Source organism: Gorilla gorilla, chromosome 3 (assembly GCF_029281585.2).
Source record: "Gorilla gorilla gorilla isolate KB3781 chromosome 3, NHGRI_mGorGor1-v2.1_pri, whole genome shotgun sequence".
Taxonomy (NCBI): Eukaryota; Metazoa; Chordata; class Mammalia; order Primates; family Hominidae; genus Gorilla; species Gorilla gorilla.
Window position 1 is genome coordinate 47,153,097 of NC_073227.2, and position 18,954 is coordinate 47,172,050.

The following is an 18,954-nucleotide window of genomic DNA, read 5'->3' on the forward strand; positions in this document are numbered from 1 at the left end:
GTGAGATTTATCAAAGAAATGCAGGGATGGTTCTACATACAAATGTCAATCGATGTAATAATATACCATATTAATAGAATGAAGGGGAAAAAACAGCATGATCACCTCAATTGATAAGAAAAAGCATTTGACAAAATCCAACACCCTTTCATGGTAAAAACACTCTGCAAACTAGGAAGAAAAGGGAACTTTCTTAACCTGATAAAGACATCCATAAAAACCCACAGCTAACAACATAATAGCAAAACATTGAAAATGTTTCCCCTAATATCATGAAAATTCCTGATTTCCCCACTGCTATTCAACATTATACTAGAAGGTCTAGCCAGAGCAATTAGGCAAGAAAAAGAAATAAAATGAATCCCAAATAAGAAGAAGTAAAACTACATTTGCAGAAAACATGGTCCTATATATTAAAAATCCTAAAGAATCCACAAAATGATTCCAGCTGATTTTAAAAATTCAGCAATGTTGCAGGTTGCAAGATCAACACACAAAAGTCTAAGAAAAACCTGAGGGGAAATTAAAACAATTTCATTTACAATAACATGAAAAAGAATAAAATACTTAGAAATAAATTTGACCAAGAAAGTGCAAGACTTGGACACTGAAAAGTACAAAACGTTGCTGAAAGAAATTAAAGAAGACCTAAATAAATGGAAGACATCCTGTGCTGGCAGGCTGGAAGACTTAACATTGTTAAGATGGCATTACTCCCAAAATTAGTCTATAGATTTAATACAATCCCCATTAAAATTCCAGTGACCCTTTTACAGAAACCGAAATGCTGACCCTAGAATTTATATGGGATTGCAAGTTACTGAAGGTACTCAAGTCTGTTCAAAACAATCTTGAACAAGAATAAAGTTGAAGGACTCGCATTTTCCAATTTCAAAATTTACTGCAAAGCTACTTCAATCAAAACAGTGTTGTGCTGGTATAAAAATATATAAAGCAATAGAGTAGAATGGAAAGTCCAGAAACAAATTACGCCAATACACTATGGTCAACTGATTTTTGACAAGGGTTCCAGGGCCACTCAATGAAGAAAGAACAGTGTCTTCAACTAATAGTGCTAAGACAAGTGAATATTCACATGCAAAAGAATGAATTTGTACCCGTACTTCATACCATATATAAAAATTAATTCAAAATAGATCAAAGACCTAAATGTAAGAGCTAAGACCATAAAACTTTGAGAAGAAAATATAGGAATAAATCTTCATGACCTTGGATTTGGCAATAGTTTCTTAGACATGGCACCAAAAGCACAAGCAACAACAGCAAAAAAAAAAAAAAAAAAAAAAAAAAAGGACTTCATCAAAATTAAAAGCTTCTACATATCAAGGGACACTATGAAGAAAGTGAAAAGACAACCCACAGAATGGGAGAAAATATTTGTAAATCTTACATATCTGGTAAGGAACTAATACCTAGAATATATAAGGAACTCCGATGCTCGACAACAAAAAGACAAACCAATTTTAAAATGGGCAAAGGACTTAAATAGGCATTTCTCTAATGAAGATATACAAATGGCCGACAAACACATGGAAAGCGCTCAACCTCATCAGTCATTATGCACATCAGCGCCACAAGAAGGTACCACTTCACACCTATTAGAATGACGAAATAGACCTAGGATCTAAACCTACAGGAAAAAAAAATGAATAATAGAGAAAATAAATGTTAGAGAGGATGTGGAGAAATTGAAAACCTTCATTCATTGTTGGTGGGAATGTTAAATGGTGTAGCCACTGTGGAAAACAGTTTGGCAGTTCCTCAATAAGTTAAAAAAAAGAATTACCATATGACCCAGCAAGTCCACTCCTGGGCATATACTGAAAAGAACTGAAAACAGGTGTTCAAGCAAAAACTTTCACGCAAATATTCATCGCAGCACTAGTCACAGTAGCCAAAAAAGAGGAAACAACCCAAATGGCCATCAGCTGATGAATGAATAAACAAATTGTGGTATCTCCACACAGCACAATAGAATATTCAGCCATAAAGAGAAATGAGGGACTGATGCATGCTAAAACATGGATGAGCCTTGAGCGCATTTTTGCCAAGTGAAAGAAGGCAGACACAAAAGGCAACGTATTGGGTGAGTGCATTTATGTGAAATATCCAAAATAGGCAAATCCATGGAGACAGAAAGCAGATAAATGGTTGTAAGAAGCTGAGAGAAAGGAGTGGGGAGAGATTGCTAAAAAGGAGTTTCCTTCTAGGGTGATGAAAATGTTCTGGAACTACTTATTGGGGATGATTGCACAACATGGTGAAGGTACTCAATGTCACTAACGGTAAATTTCACATACACTTTACCATAATTTTTAAAAAGCTTTATTAGCTACATTGTGTTATGATACTTAAATGTCATAACAATAGCATTCTGTACGCTTCACTAGGATAAAAACTTTGGATTTATATGCATCTGGAAGAGAAATTTTTCACTGTAATTTGCAAATAAATGAATTTCTAAAAATCTAACAGAAAGGCTCTTAAATCTTAATTTCAACCTAAGAAGGGAGTGAGAAACAACGAGAACCATGAGGGGAGAGTTAACGGGGAACTTCCCCACCGTCCGGTACATGGCAGGCATTCTACAAATGTTTTCTAAAAGTTGAAATAGACATCTTTTCATGAACTCTGTAATATTTGAAATTATTGATCACTCTTACACAAAAACAAATATTCAATAAAATATTTAATTTTACTGTGACTAGATAATACTCATGTAATATTTTTTATTTTTTAACTGGAGTAAAAAAAATCAAATGCCATGAAAAATTACAGGCTACTTATGGCATTTTCATCATTCTGAATCTTAAAGAACTTATATGAACGCACCACCTCTTCCATGACAGCCTCTGTCCTCATTCCTAAGATGTAGGAGAGTACCGTGTTTATTTTGTATCTTCTCTTGGGGCTGAACAACTTGCGAGCCTCTTGAAGAAATGCCGTATTGACTGATGTGGGTATTGGCATCATCGCTAGACTTCACTGCCACCCTCATTTCCCCCTAGTCCTGGGTAATTATTTGGGCTAACGAGGTATAATCTAGAAAGCAAACCCAGGGAAGCTCGGGAAGCAAATCTAGTGCCCTGGATCTTTGCCCAGGCTCAAGCTGGTTCCATTTGACCATATTTCTTTGTGGATAATAAACAATTATATTTAATTCAGGTATTTTCACATAGTTTTGAGGACAGCAAAGATCACCTGGTGGCCATCAAGCAGACCATCTGGAGGCAAAACTCCTTATCTGAGGAATTCAGAAGTCATTAGACTGCCCTATTGTCTAAAGCCGGCATCTTGTACTAGGCTTCTTTACCAAAAATGTATTTAATGTAAGTAACTAGAATTTTTATACATCTCCGGAATGAATGTGTGTCAGAAGTTACTGGGCAACCCTTGCTGATGTCAAGGCACCAAAATGTCTACAAATGTAATCATTTACCATGACCTGTGTAACGAATGTGGTCAAAATTACCCTTACGCTCCTGCTTTAAGGTCCATAAATACCTTGTTATTACTCCATTTTCACACTGCTATAAAGAACTCACACCTGCAATCCCAGCACTTTGGGAGGCTGAGGCTGGGGGATTGCTCGAGCTCAGGAGTTCGAGACCAGCCTGGGCAACATCTTGAGACCCCTGTCTGTACTAAAAATACTAAAATTAGCCAGGAATAGTCCCAGCCACTTGGGAGGCTGAAGTGGGAGGATCGCTTCAGCCCAGGAGACAGAGGTTGCAGTGAGCTGACATTGCACCACTGCACTCCAGCCTTGGTGACAGGTGACCTTGTGTCAAAAAAAAAAAGTTACAAATAATACAACTTAAATGAGTACTGATTTTCAGGGAGGCGTTCACCTTCAGGGGAAGAAAAGGAAAAACAAAAAGGACGTAGAGTAAATTTGGGGGTTTTTTGTTTGTTTGATTGGTTGATTTTGTTTTGAGACAGGGTCTTGCTCTGTTGCCAGGCCTGATCATAGCTCACTACGTCCACAACTTCCTGGGCTTAAGCAGCCACCTCAGCCTCAGCCTCAGCCTGTCAGTAGCTGGGACTACAGGCATGCACCACCACGTTTGGCTAATTTTTTTTTTTTTCTGTTTTTATTTTTTGTAGAGACAGGATCTCACGTTGTTGCCCAGGCTGGTTTCAGACTCCTGGACTCAAGCGATCTTCCCGCCTCCTCTTCCCAAAGTGCTGGGATTGTAGGCCTGGGTCACCACACCGACCTGGCGCAAATTTTGTGGAAGGAAAGAGGTCCCTGCTTAGTGGTAGCTGGAGTGATGAGGTTAGGGAGAAGCTGTCATTCAGAGCCATCTCTGCAGTGACAAGAATAGCTGTGCTGTGTGAGAACTTCAGAGAAGAAAAATGTTGGGTAATAAGTTTGGCAAAAGCTGACCTACCTATTTTCTGATTCCATATCAAACTCAGTAGCAAAGCAGCAGAGAAGGACTGGCAGAGTGAGTTAATCCAATAGAGAATCCCTTGACCTCAGAAACTTTCTGATCAATAAGGCATTGAGCAAAACAATAGGGAGACTGAGATCCTATACAGTAATAGATGATAAAACAAAGGAGGGGAGAGAATGGTAGTTCCTTAAGGCCACATATGGCGGTATATTTTTGTATTCCCTGCAGCACTTAGCATTTTATCTATTGTTATACCTTCACATAATTAGCTTCCACTAATTATTCATCGAATATAAATATGAAGTAGATTTGATCTTTTGAGGTAAACCATCTCCGAGGTATTGGAGTGTGAGTTTATAGTATCACAGATTCTGAAACACAGAACAGAAAGAATCCTTGCGGCTTCCTTGTTCACATGTTGGTGGGGGTGGACTAGGAGAGGGGTGGAAAGCCTGGGCATGGAAGAGGGAAAGCCAGGATACCTTCAGAAAGTAGTGAGTGGCCCAGGCTGGCTGCAGTGTGGAACATGTGCAGAAGGATGGAGGGAACTATCTGCCAATTTATTGTTTTTAAAATTAATTTTAACGTTAAAATTTGTAATTCATTGTTTCAAATTAAAAATGCCAGCCATTCAGTGCTGGGATAAAGACTGCCAGCAGAATAAATAAAATAATAACAAAACTAATTTTTAAAATGCCAATCATGCCTTCTGTCTGTACATGACTAATATTATGGATGCTAGACGCAGTGGCTCACACCTGTAATCCCAGCACTTTGGGAGGCCAAGGCAGGAGGATCACTTGAGGCCAGGAGTTCGAGACCAGCCTGGGAACACAGGGAGACCTCATCTCTACAAATATGTTTTTTAAAAATTAGCCAAGCGTGATGGTGTGCACCTCTGGTCCCAGCTACTCAGGAGGCAGAGACAGGAGGATTGCCTGAGCCTGGGAGGTCAAGGCTGCAGTGAGCTACGATCAGCCTGGGTGACAGAGTGAGACCTTGCCTCAAAAAATAAAAAATAAAATAAAATATATGGAGACACAGCAGCTGGTCATAAAATTGCCAAAGATGCAATCAGCAAGCGGGCCCCCATACACTCAGTCCACCTGCTCCTCCCTCCCAACCTTGTTTAAGTAGCCATACGGACTGCTTCCAGCTGAAATACATTAACTAAGCGGTCTATTTTCTCTTCTCCCAGCAATATTACAACATATTTTCTTAAGAAAAAAAAAATTACAACTTTTTTTTTTTTTTGAGACGGAGTCTCGCTCTGTTGCCCAGGCTGGAGTGCAGTGGCACAATCTCGGCTCACTGCAACCTCCGCCTCCTGGGTTCAAGTGATTCTCCTGCCTCAGCCTCCTGAGTAGCTGGGATTACAGGCATGTGCCACTACATCTGGCTGATTTTTTTGTATTTTCAGTAGAGACAGGGTTTCACCATGTTGGTCAGGCTGGTCTCAAACTCCTGACCTCGTGATCCGCCCGCCTTGGCCTCCCAAAGTGCTGGGATTACAGGCATGAGTCACTGTGCCTGGCCTCAACTTTTATTTCAGAGTTAGGGGGATACAAGTGTAGGTTTGTTACATGGGTATATTGTGTGATGCTGAGGTTTGGGGTACGGATGATCCTGTCACTTAGGTGGTGAGCACAGCACCCAACAGATAGTTTTTCAGCCCACAGCCCCTACCTCCTTTTGCTCTCTAGGAGTCTCCAGTGTCTATTGTTCCATCTTTATGTCCTTTATAACAGATTTTCAAATGTTATTGTATTTTACTCAATATTTGGGTTGTGGAGAAATTTTATAATTTATTTGCATTACATAAATCCTTCACAATGAGAAACAGTCATTGCAAAGATTGTACCAGATGATTGGTCAGATCCCTTCCAGCTCCAGTATTCACTAAGGTAGATTGAATATTACATGACTGTCTCTTGGGAACCCACCCAGCAACTATAACATCTTTGAATATGAATCCCAGCCAGAACCTGGAATGCCACAGGAGTTGTTACCCCATTGCTTGAACTACAATCCAGTGATTCTCAACTACAGTGTCATGGTAGGATTACCTGTGCCGAGACTAGCTCAGTCGGGGAGACCCTAATCCAGTGGTGCTAGAGGAATTAAAGACATATACACAGAAATATAGAGGTGTGAAATGGGAAATCAGGGGTCTCACAGCCTTCAGAGCTGAGAGCCCCAAACAGAGATTTACCCACATATTTATTAACAGCAAGCCAGTCATTAGCATTGTTTCTATAGATATTAAATTAAAACTGAAAGTATCCCTTATGGGAAATGAAGGGATGGGCCGAATTAAAGGAATAGGTTGGGCTAGTTAACTGCAGCAGGAGCATGTTCTTAAGGCACAGATCACTCATGCTATTGTTTGTGGCTTAAGAATGTCTTTAAGCAGTTTTCTGCCCTGGGCAGGCCAGGTGTTCCTTGCCCTCATTCCCGTAAACCCACAACCTTCCAGTGTGGGCATTATGGCCATCATGAACATGTCACAGTGCTGCAGAGATTTTATTTATGGTCAGTTTTGGGGTCAGTTTATGGCCAGATTTTGGGGGGCTTGTTCCCAACAACTCGAAGAATTTTAAAATACATAGATGCCTGCACTTCACTCCAGGTGTGACATCTTGGGATGCCAATCCCAGCCAGAACCCAGGTGATTCTAATGTGCAGCCACCTTTAGGAGGATGACCAGGCCCCATTCCACACAATGGTGCCGTAGGCTCCTCTCACACCGTGTCCCTGACTCACCAACTTCTTCAAATCCGGGCCCTTTGTGTTATTCCACGAGCAAGCTTTTCAAGCACCCTCAAGCATGTTTACAAGAGCCAGTTATTTACATAATTATGAGATTACAAATAATTCTTTTTTTTTTTCTTTTGAGACAAGGTCTCACTCTGTCTCCCAGGCTGCAGCTTAATGGTGTGATCTCGGCTTACGGCAACCTCCACATCATAGGCTCAAGCAATCCTCCTGCCTCAGCCTCCCAAGTACCTGGGACTACAGGCATGCACTACCATGCCTGGCAAATTTTTGCATTTTTTTTTTTTGTAGAGATAGGGTATCACCATGTTGGCCAGGCTGGTCAAGAACTCCTGGACTCAAGAGATCTGCCTGCCTCGGCCTCCCAAAGTGCTAGGATTACAGGTGTAAGCCACCGTGCCCAGCCTGACATTACAAATCCTTTTTATCTGCTAAAGTTCCCTGAAGACAACTACTAGGTACTTTACTAGTTGTATCAAGCCGGTGCAAGATATACAATTTAATTTGTTTTAAAACATCATACCATGTGGAGGTTTCTACTAATTTAGTTGAGCTTTCCCACATTATACCAAATCAGTGAGGCTGACAATCATATTTTTGTAAAAGAAATGGAATATTTTAATCAAAGTTACTTAAAGAGATATTTGTGAGAGTCTAAAATGGATCAGAGCTTTTAAAGCCATGAACAACTCAGCAGACATTGGTTTCTGGGTACCATGTTTGAGTAGATTATTCAGAAGAATCATGCTGCTTAAAACCACCACAAATTCAGAATGAAACATAAAATATGTTATCTTTAAAGCATTAAAGCACAGACAAAATTTTCAGGATTAAGAGGTCAAAAATCTAAGTGAAAGCCAACCAGGTGCAGTGGTTCATGCCTGTAATCCTAGCACTTTGGGAGGCCCAGGCAGGATTGCTTGAGCCCAGGAGTTTGAGACCAGCCTGGGGCAACACAGTGAGATCTGTCCCTACAAAAAATACAAAAATTAGCCGGGTGTCGTGGTGCATGCTTGTAGTCCCAGCTACTTAGGAGGCTGAGGTGAGAAGATTGCTTGAGCCTGGGAAGTTGAGGCTCCAGTGAGCCAAGATCACACCACTGCAGTGCAGCCTGGGTGATAGAGCGAGACCCTGTCTCAAAAAAAATAAAAAAGAAAAAAGAAATCCAAGTGAAAGGAGAGAAGACTTGGAAAAATAAGTAGAGAACTGAAGCTCTTTTGCCCCAAGGGCATTTGCCAAACTCAAAATTTCCCCTTCGGTTCTGTTGACCTCCCAGGGGATGGGATAGAGAACTCAAAACCTAGGATCTGTCCAAGGTGGGAAGATCCTACTTCTACATAGCTGGGACCTCTAAGTACTACAGCTTCGAAGGTGAGGACAAACCGGAAGAACACCTACCTCACTCCCCATTATCAGGAGACTACAAAAAAGGAAAGGAAATGCATTGGAATGTCCAGGAAGAGGTGACCACAAACCAGTCTCCCCGGAAAGCTGCAGCCCAGATTCACATTACTTGAAAAAGGAATCTGAATAATCCTATTTATTTAAAGGAAATCTTCCCACAAAGAAAACTCTAAACTGGACGTGTTGGCTCACTCTTGTAATCCCAGCACTTTGGAAAGCTGAGGCGGGTGAATCACTTGAGCTCACAAGTTCAAGACCAGTCTGGGCAAAATGGCAAAACCCCGTCTCCACTAAAAATAAAAAAAGTGGCCAGGTGCCGTGGTGCGCACCTGTAGTCCCAGCTACTTAGGAGGCTGAGTTGGGAGGCTCGCTTGAGCCCAGGAGCAGAGGCTGCAGTAAGCCGAGATCACCCCACTGCACTCCAGCCTGGGCGACAGAGTGAGACCTCATCTCAAAAAAAAAAAAAAAAAAAAAGAAAGGAAAAGAAAACTCTAGGCCTTGATATTTTCATTGTCATTTTCTACCAGTCAAGGAAGACTAGACTATCTTTCTGAAAGGTATTTAAGCAGAAAAATAAATGCCCACAGAAAATAGCACAAGGGAAATGCCCTAGCTACGCAATTTTAGTACATTTCTCATTCATATTCCCTTCAACAATGCTAAAACGTGTTCATTTCATTACACTAAGCAATTCTATAATTACTCAAAATATGGTGAAAAACTTTCTTCTCTAATTCTATCTAGTCTTTCATATTGCTCACTAGATTGACTACCACTACTATAATCTGTTAAATAATGAGCATTTCAGAAAGTATTGTAATACCTAAAAATGTTAAATGATAGTCTAGTCGCAGGAATCAAAACCACAGTACATCCACATCTGCACACTGGTGACAAGTCGTCTGACCATAATAAAATAATAACTTAATATTATATATTTTAATAGTCATAATTTTAAAATTATTCTCTCTTGTTAGTAATAAAAATTATTCAGGTCAATTTTTCTTTGGCTTATCCAGCAGATGTTTTAGATTATATCAAAGTGTCAAAAATTATGCTAATTTATGATTCTTGGTTGTTTGCTGATTCTGCATAGTTAATGCTATTTAGCACACTGTCATTTTTTCAACTAATTACATTGTGCTTTAAGATTTGAGCTAAAGATTTTTTTGCACTGAATTATCTACATTCATATAATAACCTGTGAGTATAGACTCCCAGGGAGCCAGGTAGAACTATTCAATTAAAGTTCATGATAAAAATGTGACAAGTATTACTGGCATAAGGAATATACTTAAAATTAAGGGTTTCATCTGTATGACTCACACCTGTAACCCAAGTGCTTTGGGAGGCTGAGGCAGGAGGATTGCTTGGGGCCAGGAGTTCAAAACCAGCCTGGACAACATAGCAAGACCCCATTTCCTAAAAAAAAAAAAGTTTTTAATTAAAAAAAAATTTTTTTATCTGTAGTAAGGCAAAGTTCCCAAACAAATACATATTTAAATGAGCACCTTTCTGAAGGACAAAGATAGAGAAAAATGCCCAATATAAGATTATACCTCAGCATTCTAGGTCAAAAGACCTAGAAACTATAGCTCTATAGTCAGCAAACTACAGCCCACAGGTCAACTCTGTCTGCTATTTGTTTTTATAAATAAAGTTTTATTGGAACACAGACATGCTCATTTGTTGATGTCTGTAGCAGCTTTCGTGTTATGACAACAAAGTTGAATAGCTGTGACAGCGACTATATCTTTTTCTTGACATTTACAGAAAACATTTCCAACCTGTGCATGGGGGATCATTCTTCCATCACCTAGAATATGAGGCCTCCGAGAGGATGAGAATGAGGGAAAAAACTACAAAGAAAATGGTAGCAAATACTAGCAAAGAAAATGGTAAGCCAAGGTAAAGCTTCCAATGATAAGAAAGTAATTGAAAGAAGAGAACATGGGGTGAAAGACTGAGGAATGAGGGCCTGAGCTCCACATGTCAGGGCCACCCTGAGGAAGTCTCTAAGAGCCTCTGAGAAAGTTTTCTCTGGGTGTGAAAACAATTAGGGACTATCTTAGCTGTGGAGGCACCTAAATGAAATTGAGTTAAAAATTCATATTTTATTAAATTGCTTTAGACTTGTTCATTTGATTATTTTAACATAGGGAGGTTGAGTCAACTTGATTATGTGACAGACACTGTACTAAGTAAGCATTTCATATGTATGTTAACTCATTTAATTTTTACAACAGCTGTATGAAGTAGATATGACTATTCCCAGTTAATGATACGCAAACTAGCTAGTAAATGTCAGAGCCAAATTTCAAAACCAACCAGATCTGTATGACCTTAGAGCCTTTTAAAAAATCTTTGCAAGATTGCTACATGGAGGTGAGTTTAAGCTGTCTACATTACACAGGATGATACATACTTGATGCCAAGATACATCCTCACCACATCTGTGCTACATTTTAAGTTTTTACTTTTAGTGAGTAGAAACAGGCTATATAATTCTGCCTATTGTGTGCCTGAATGGATACACACACAGAGAGGTTTCATAAGTGCCTTTCTATTTTCTTTTTAAATATGTTCTGTGAAAGGACAAAAGAAGGGCATTTTAGAAAGGATGGCATAGTTAATGACTTGGGTGCAGAGGGCTGTTGCTGTCAATAAAGCAGAGAGCAGGGATGCTGAGTGGAGCAGTCATGAATGGAAATGAGAGGATGAGCCATTAGCAGGAAGTCATAAACCCATTATTAGAAGTTTCATGTCATTGAAGGGAGCCAAATGCTTTACAATTCTAAGGACTATGAATAGCCACCTAAGGAGGATGTGTCTGCTGCTGTGATGTATCAGACAGAGTCCAATCGGGAGACAGAAATCACAGGGTAATCTGAACAGGGAAGATTTTAAATAAATAATCATGTCCCATAACAGAGGATTGGACTCAGAAAGGATTGGCTGGTTATCAGGATCTGAGATTTGCTTTTGCCCTACTGGAGCTAATAAGCTGACCTGTTATGGTTTCATGGATGCTGGCAGAAGACATCCATGGGTTGAAGGAAAAGGATTTTATTACTGAAGGCACAGAAAGCAGTAGGAATATCGTGTTGGGGTCACTTCCCTGTGCCCTTCAATTCCCACAGGAACAAGACAGAGGATGCCAGGTGGAAATCCACGGAGCTTGGGAAATCCATGCTTTTATAGTAAGTGGTAGGCTATCCTGCTCTCTCTCCTGGAGATTTCTCCCTGCAAACACAACCCTGAGAAATGGCCCAGCTAATCAGTAGTGGGCGGGGACGCTCAGAACCCGCAGCAGATTGCCTCTCCCCTTCCTTCTGCAATGTCTCCAGCACCCTCTACCGACAAAATTAGCACTGTGCAGGCTGGCGAAGGAGAAAAGGGCTCATGTCCACGTTGACTGAGCAGGTAATGAAGACTGGATTTGTAGATGAGAAGCACTAATTAAAAACTGGTGTGGGCCGGGCGCGGTGGCTCATGCCTGTAATCCTAGCACTTTGGGAGGCCGCGGCGGGTGGATCACCTGAAGTCAGGAGTTCGAGACCAGCCTGGCCAAGGTGGTGAAACCCTGTCTCTACTAAAAATACAAAAATTAGCCCGACGTGTTGGTGCGCTCCTGTAATCCCAGCTACTTGGGAGGCTGAGGCAGGAGAATCGCTTGAACCTGGGGGGCAGAGGTTGCAGTGAGCCGAGATCACACCATTGCACTCCAGCCTGGGCAACAAGAGCAAAACTCCATCTCGAAAAACAAACAAACTGGCATATATGTTTATCAGCAGTACCAGACATGGCCGAATTATGATATAGTACTTAAATAATTTAAAGTTTATTTTTAAAAATCATTTCCCTTCCTTAATAATAATAATTTTTTTTTAACTGAGTCTTTCTCTGTCACCCAGGCTGGAGTCAGTGACATGATCTCTGCTCACTGCAACCTCCACCTGCCGGGTTCAAGAGATTCTCATGTCTCAGCCTCCCGAGTAGCTGGGATTACAGGTGCCCACCACCAAGTCTGGCTAATTTTTGTATTTTTAGTAGAGACACGGTTTCACCATGTTGGCCAGGCTGGTCTCCAACTCCTGACCTCAGGTGATCTGCCTGCCTCAGCCTCCCAAAGTGCTGTGATTATAGGCGTAAGCCACCATACCCAGCCCCTTCCTTAATAATTCAGGCCTAAAGCCATTAGGTAGTGTATAGGAAGGATGGCATCCACAGTGGTGTCGAGAGGACTCATGGTGACCCAATGTGGGGTATTGGAGTCCAAGCAGGGTGAAGAGGGTGGGTGACCTGGCACAGGGTCTCAGACCCCCATCAGAGTAAGGACAGCGTCCACACAGCACGGCAGCCTGGCCCGGACTGTCAGAGCCTGAGTAGGATGAGGGAGATATCCACACCTGAGAACAGCCCAGCACCTGGGGGATTAGAGCCTGGGCACGATGGGGAAGGTGCCTGTCCAGAGGACAGCCTGCAGTGGCTAGTTAGCCAGGGCCCAGGGAGGGAGAGGACAGCACCCCTGTGCATGGTGTGGGCTTTCAGAGCCCAAGCGTTGCAAGGAGGCCATCCACGATGGAGAACAGCCCGGAAAGGAGAGTGAGAGCCAAGCAGGAAAACATGGGCATCTGGGCCGGAGTGGGTGTGGTAGCAGAAATTGGAGATTGTTTCCATAGAAGATTGATCAAACTAGTAATTATCTTAAGGAAAATGAAAGACAAGGTTTTCACTGTTGGAGAAGGAAGTTACAAATACAGCAGAGGAAAAAACAAGGATGACCCCCGTGGTGTTGAATTGGAATTCGGCATATTGTTGTAAACTCACGGTTTTCAAGATAGAGACAATAGATTAATAAATACATATGCAAATATGTTCGTGTGTGTGTGTGTGTGTGTGTGTGTGTGTGTGTGTGTGTAGAAAGATAAGTAGACAGATATAGACCAACAGATATTCCTTAGGTAGACAGATATAGACCAACAGATATTCCTTAACTCTGAACTGAGCCAGCCTGAGAATAGCAATAAACACACCTCATGTCCAGGTCTTGGCTTCTAAATACCACTTTTTACAAAAAAAAAAAAAAGAATGATCTTCACTTTGGGAGGCCAAAGTGGGGAGGATCACTTGAGCCCAGGAGTTTGAGACCATCCTGGGCAATATAGTGAGTCCCCGTCTCTACAAAAAATAAATAAAAAATTATCTGGGCATGGTGGTGCACACCTGTAGTCCCAGCTACTTGGGAGGCTGAGGTGGGAAGATTGAGCCCAGGAGGTCAAGGCTGCAGTGAGCCATGATCACGTTGCTGCACTCCAGCCTGGGTGATGGAATGAGACCCTGTCTCAAACAAAAACAAACAAACAAAGAATAAAATATCTTGGAGAAATGGCTGATTCCAGAGCTGGGGCATGGAAAATACAAGGTGAACCAGGAACATCTTACCATCTAACCAAAAAACGAGGTTGTGCTCAAAGATTGATGAAGACATTGTGGCCCAGTTGGATGGGCTTCCACTGGCCAAATAGGAGACAATTTAAGCATAAAAATAAATAAGATCTAATATCCAGCATCTATATGGGACTTAAATTTACAAGAAAAAAACAACTCCATTAAAAAGTGGGCAAAGGACAAGAACAGACACTTTTCAAGAGAAGACATACATGCACCAAGAATCCATGAAAAAAAGCTCAGCATCACTGATCATTACAGAAAAGCAAATCAAAACCACAATGAGATACCATCTCACACCCCACTATTATTACAAAGTCAAAGAATAACAGATGCTGGCAAGGAAAAAGGAGCACTTATACACTGAAGTGCTCCTTTTACATACAAGTGAAAAAGGAGCACTTATGCACTGTTGGTGGGAGTGTAAATTAGTTCAGCCATTGTGGAAGATGGTGTGGTGATTCCTCAAAGACCTAAAAACAGAAATACCATCTGACCCAGCAATACCATTACTGGGTATATACTCGAAGGAACAGAAATCATTCTGTTATAAAGACATATGCACGTGTATGTTCATTGCAGCACTATTCACAATAGCAAAGACATGGAATCACCCTAAATGCCCATCAATGATAGACTGAATAAAGAAAATGTAATACATGCACACCATGGAATACTATACAGCCATAAAAAATAATGAGACCATGTCCTTTGCAGGGACATGGATGGAGCTGGAGGCCATTATCCTTAGCAAACTAACACAGGAACAGAAAACCAAATACTGGATGTTCTCACTTATAAGTAGGAGCTAAATGATGAGAACTCATGGACACATAGAGGGGAACAACATACACTGGGGTGGAGGGTGGGAGGAGGGAGAGGATCAGGAAAAATAACTAACGGGTACTGGGCTTAATACCTAAGTGATTAATTAATCTGTACAAGAAACCTCCATGACACAAATACCTATGTCACAAACCTGCAAATGTACCCCTGAACTTAAAATAAGTTAAAAAAATTAAATTAAAAAATGAGAACCATGAACTATAACCATTTGAATAAAATAGGAACACATAAAAATATAAATAAAATAAATACATAAATTGAAAGTTTGATGAGGAACAAGATGTTTACATCGTTTTAAAGTAGCTCCCCCCAAATATTTACTTTTTTCAAAGGTCAGAGAGTAACTTTCAGTTGAGAAGCCTTTCAGACATCACCTTAATTAAGTCATCAAACTGCACACCATCAGCTGGGTGTGGTGGCTCACGCCTGTAATCCCAGCACTTTGGGAGGCCAAGGCAGGTGGATCACCTGAGGTCAGGAGTTGGAGACCAGCCTGTCCAACATGGTGAAACCCCCTCTCTACTAAAAATACAAAAATTAGCTGAGCATGTTGGCAGACGCCTGTAATCCCAGCTACTTGGGAGGCTGAGGCAGGAGAATTGCTTGAATCCAGGAGGCGGAGGTTGCAGTGAGCTGAGATCACACCACTGCACTCCAGCCTGGGCATCAAGAATGAAACTCCATCTCAAAAAAAAAAAAAAGAAAAGAAAAGCCCATCATCAATACTGGGACAAATGAAAATCTTGCCTAAACTATGGAGACAGTAAAAAGATCGGTGGGCACTAGGGGTTAGGGGAGAGGGAAGGATGAGCAGACAGAGCACAGGGTTTTTTCAGGGCAGTGAAACTATTCGGTATGACACTATAATTATGGGTGCATGTCATTATGCATTTGTCCAAACTCATAGAATGTACCACACCAAGACTGGACACTAATATAAACTGTGAACTTTAGGTGATGATGCATCAATGTGGGCCTCAGTTGTAACAAATGTAGCACTCTGGTGGGGGATGTTGATGACGGGGGAAGGCTATGCATGTGTAAGGCAGGGGATATATGTGAACTCTGTACCTTCTGCTCAATTTTGCTGAGAACCTAAAAAACAAAATCTATTTCTTTAAAAAATCTTACTCCACATGATAGGATGCAATGAGAGGACGCAATAGTATCACTTCTGTGATGTTCCTGCCAAAGATGCATAATCTGGATCTAATCATGATAAAACACCAGACAAACTAAAATGGCAGATCATCCTGCAGAATAGCTAGCTTGGAACTTTCAAATGTGCTAAGGGATGAGATCTGAGGAAAGACTGAGTAACTGTACTAGATCGAAGACAAAAGAGACATGAGGCCGGGCACGGTGGCTCACACCTGCAATCCCAGCACTTTGGGAGGCCGAAGCAGGCGGATCACTTAAGCTCAGGAGTTCGAGACCAGCCTGGGCAACATGGCAAAACCCCATCTCTAAAAAATAAACAAAAATTAGCAGGGTGTGGTGGCGCATGCCTGTATTCCCAGCTACTTGGGGGGTGCTGAGGCAGGAGGATTGCTTGAACCCAGGAGGTCGAGGCTGCCATGAGCCAAGATCACCCCACTGCACTCCAGCCTCAGTGACAAAGTGAGACCCTGTCTCAAACAAAACAAAAAAGAAACATGACAGCTAAAAGCAGTGCATAATCCTGGATTGAATCCTTTTGCTATAAAGGACATTATTGAAACAACTGTCAACTTGAATGGCTCTGTGAATTAGATGATAGTAATGTATCAGTGTTTACTGCCTAACTTTTATGATTGTATTATGGTTTTATAGATAAGTGTCTTTGTAGGAAATACAAACTATTTCAGGGTGATGGACCAGCATGCTGGCAACTTATTCTCAAACAGTTCAGGGGAAAAGGTTTATTTAAACTATACTTTCAATTTTTCTGTAATTTTCTGATTGGTTCAAATTTTGGTTAAATAGTAAAAAAACAAAAATAGGCCCATTTTCAGGCTTGATACATGTTCTCCACATCCTAGGCTTCCTCCTTCCAGCTTCCACACAGCAAATATTTTTGTCTTCCTCAGATGCATAAGAAACATTAGTAGAGTTGAAAATAATCTACAAATAATTGATTATTGAAAACTGCACATCTGATCTCAGAATTGCCAGTGAAGGTTCTCTGCACATTACCTCATCAACTCTTTCATCCCAGGGGTATGAGATGAATTTTATGAAAATGATCCATACTTGTGACATTGCAGATGAAGCAGATAAAATTCTATTTTCCATTTGTTCCTTTTGGGGAATTCTTAGAAGTAAATTGATACCCTTCCCTGTGGAAGAGATAAGAGAAAGTGAATGAAGGTTTGAAAAGAAGCATGGAGACCTTCAAAATTATCAAATTTTTGAGTTTAAGGTGATATTTACACTAAAATAGCTTGCCAGTGATGAGCCAATGAAGGGAAAAGCTTACTTTTCAGTTAGTTATGATTTCCAGGGCAGAGGAAAAGTAACAAGGAGACAGGGTCAAAGGAAGTGAGAAGCTGAACAGAACTTTTAAAGTTTAAACTTAAAGAATAAAAACACAAGAGAACCAGAAACAGGTTCAATTATGCTGAATACTCTATTTCCCAAACCTATCTTCTACTTGTCTCATTAATGTCTATATTTCTGAGCTATATTAAACATTCCACTTCCTTCATTCCCGCCTTCATTATTTTTTAGTCTTTTTTTTTTTTTTTTTTTTTGAGATGGAGTCTTGCTTTGTTGCCCAGGCTGGAGTGCAGTGGCGCAATCTCGGCTCACCGCAAGCTCCGCCTGCCGGGTTCACGCCATTCTCCTGCCTCAGCCTCTCGAGTAGCTGGGACTACAGGCGCCCGCCACCACACAAGGCTAATAATTTTTTGTATTTTTAGTAGAGACGGAGTTTCACCGTGTTAGCCAGGATGGTCTCGATCTCCTGACCTCGTGATCCGCCCACCTCGGCCTCCCAAAGTGCTGGGATTACATTACAGGCATGAGCCACCAAGCCCGGCCTATTTTTTAGTCTTGAGACAGGGTTGAAGGTGGGTGTGGTGGCTCACACTTATAATCCCAGCAATTTGAGAGGCTGAGGCAGGAGGAACACTTGAGCCCAGGAGCTCGAGACCAGCCTGGGCAACATAGCAAGACACTGTATCTATTTAAAAAAAGAAAAGAAAAAGAAAGAAAAAAGAAGAAGCGGTGTTGAGGCTAGCGGCAGCCACAATTCGACTATATGAAGGTGTTGTGCTACTGAATCATGAGAGAACATGAGCAACTCATTTAGAATTCAGTGGGCAAAAAGAGACAATTATGTTGTCTTCTAAATCTTTGAAAATATTGTTTTCATGATTCTTTTAACCAAAGTACCCTATAAACAATTATTTTTATCTCTGAGCCATTATCACTCACAACCACCTCCACCATTCTGTTATGTTTAGCATGCCGTGAAATCACAAACTACACAGGATCAACTGCTTTTTGACAACATCTGAATCATGACAGAGAAATTAGAAAAATAAAATGTCTGAGTTCCAAATAAAATTTAAAATACAGTATATTCAAACTCAACATTTTAAGAAAATAATTGTATTTCCCTTTTCTTTTAAAAATTGATTTATTTATACAAAAATTACCTGGGCGTGGTGGCGGGCGCCTGTAATCCTAGCTACTCCGGAGGCTGAGGCAAGAGAATTGCTTGAACCCGGGAAGCGGAGGTTGCAGTGAGCTGAGATCGCGCCATTGCACTCCAGCTGAGCGACAACAGCAAAACTCTGACTCAAAAAAAAAAAAAAGATTTATTTAGAGAAATGTGGGAGACTTCTTTGGTAAAGTCAGTACTTCTGAAAGAGTATTTTCTCTCTTAAAAGACTGCGTCCACTCTGGAGAAGCACCCAGCTGTTCCTTTTGAAACTAAGCATGGACTCATCCTATGATCCAGCAAGGGCACTCGTGGTGTCACTCATGGTGTACCAGAGAAAATGAAGACTGACTCCCAGCACCTTCATTCATAACAGCCCAACACTAGGAACTACCCAAATGTCCTGTAATG

General features: G+C 41.0%; 1 long non-coding RNA gene across 1 annotated transcript in view; it reads right to left on the minus strand.

The window, feature by feature from the left end:
- LOC129533086 (uncharacterized) overlaps positions 1-18,954 on the minus strand; it is a 115,486-nt gene that overhangs the window by 57,037 nt on the left and 39,495 nt on the right. Inside the window, exons 2-3 of the long non-coding RNA XR_008679117.2 lie at positions 18,539-18,676; positions 17,073-17,215 (exon numbers count right to left, since the gene is read on the minus strand). This is a non-coding gene — a long non-coding RNA (uncharacterized lncRNA). The remainder of the gene's footprint in view (positions 1-17,072; positions 17,216-18,538; positions 18,677-18,954) is intronic.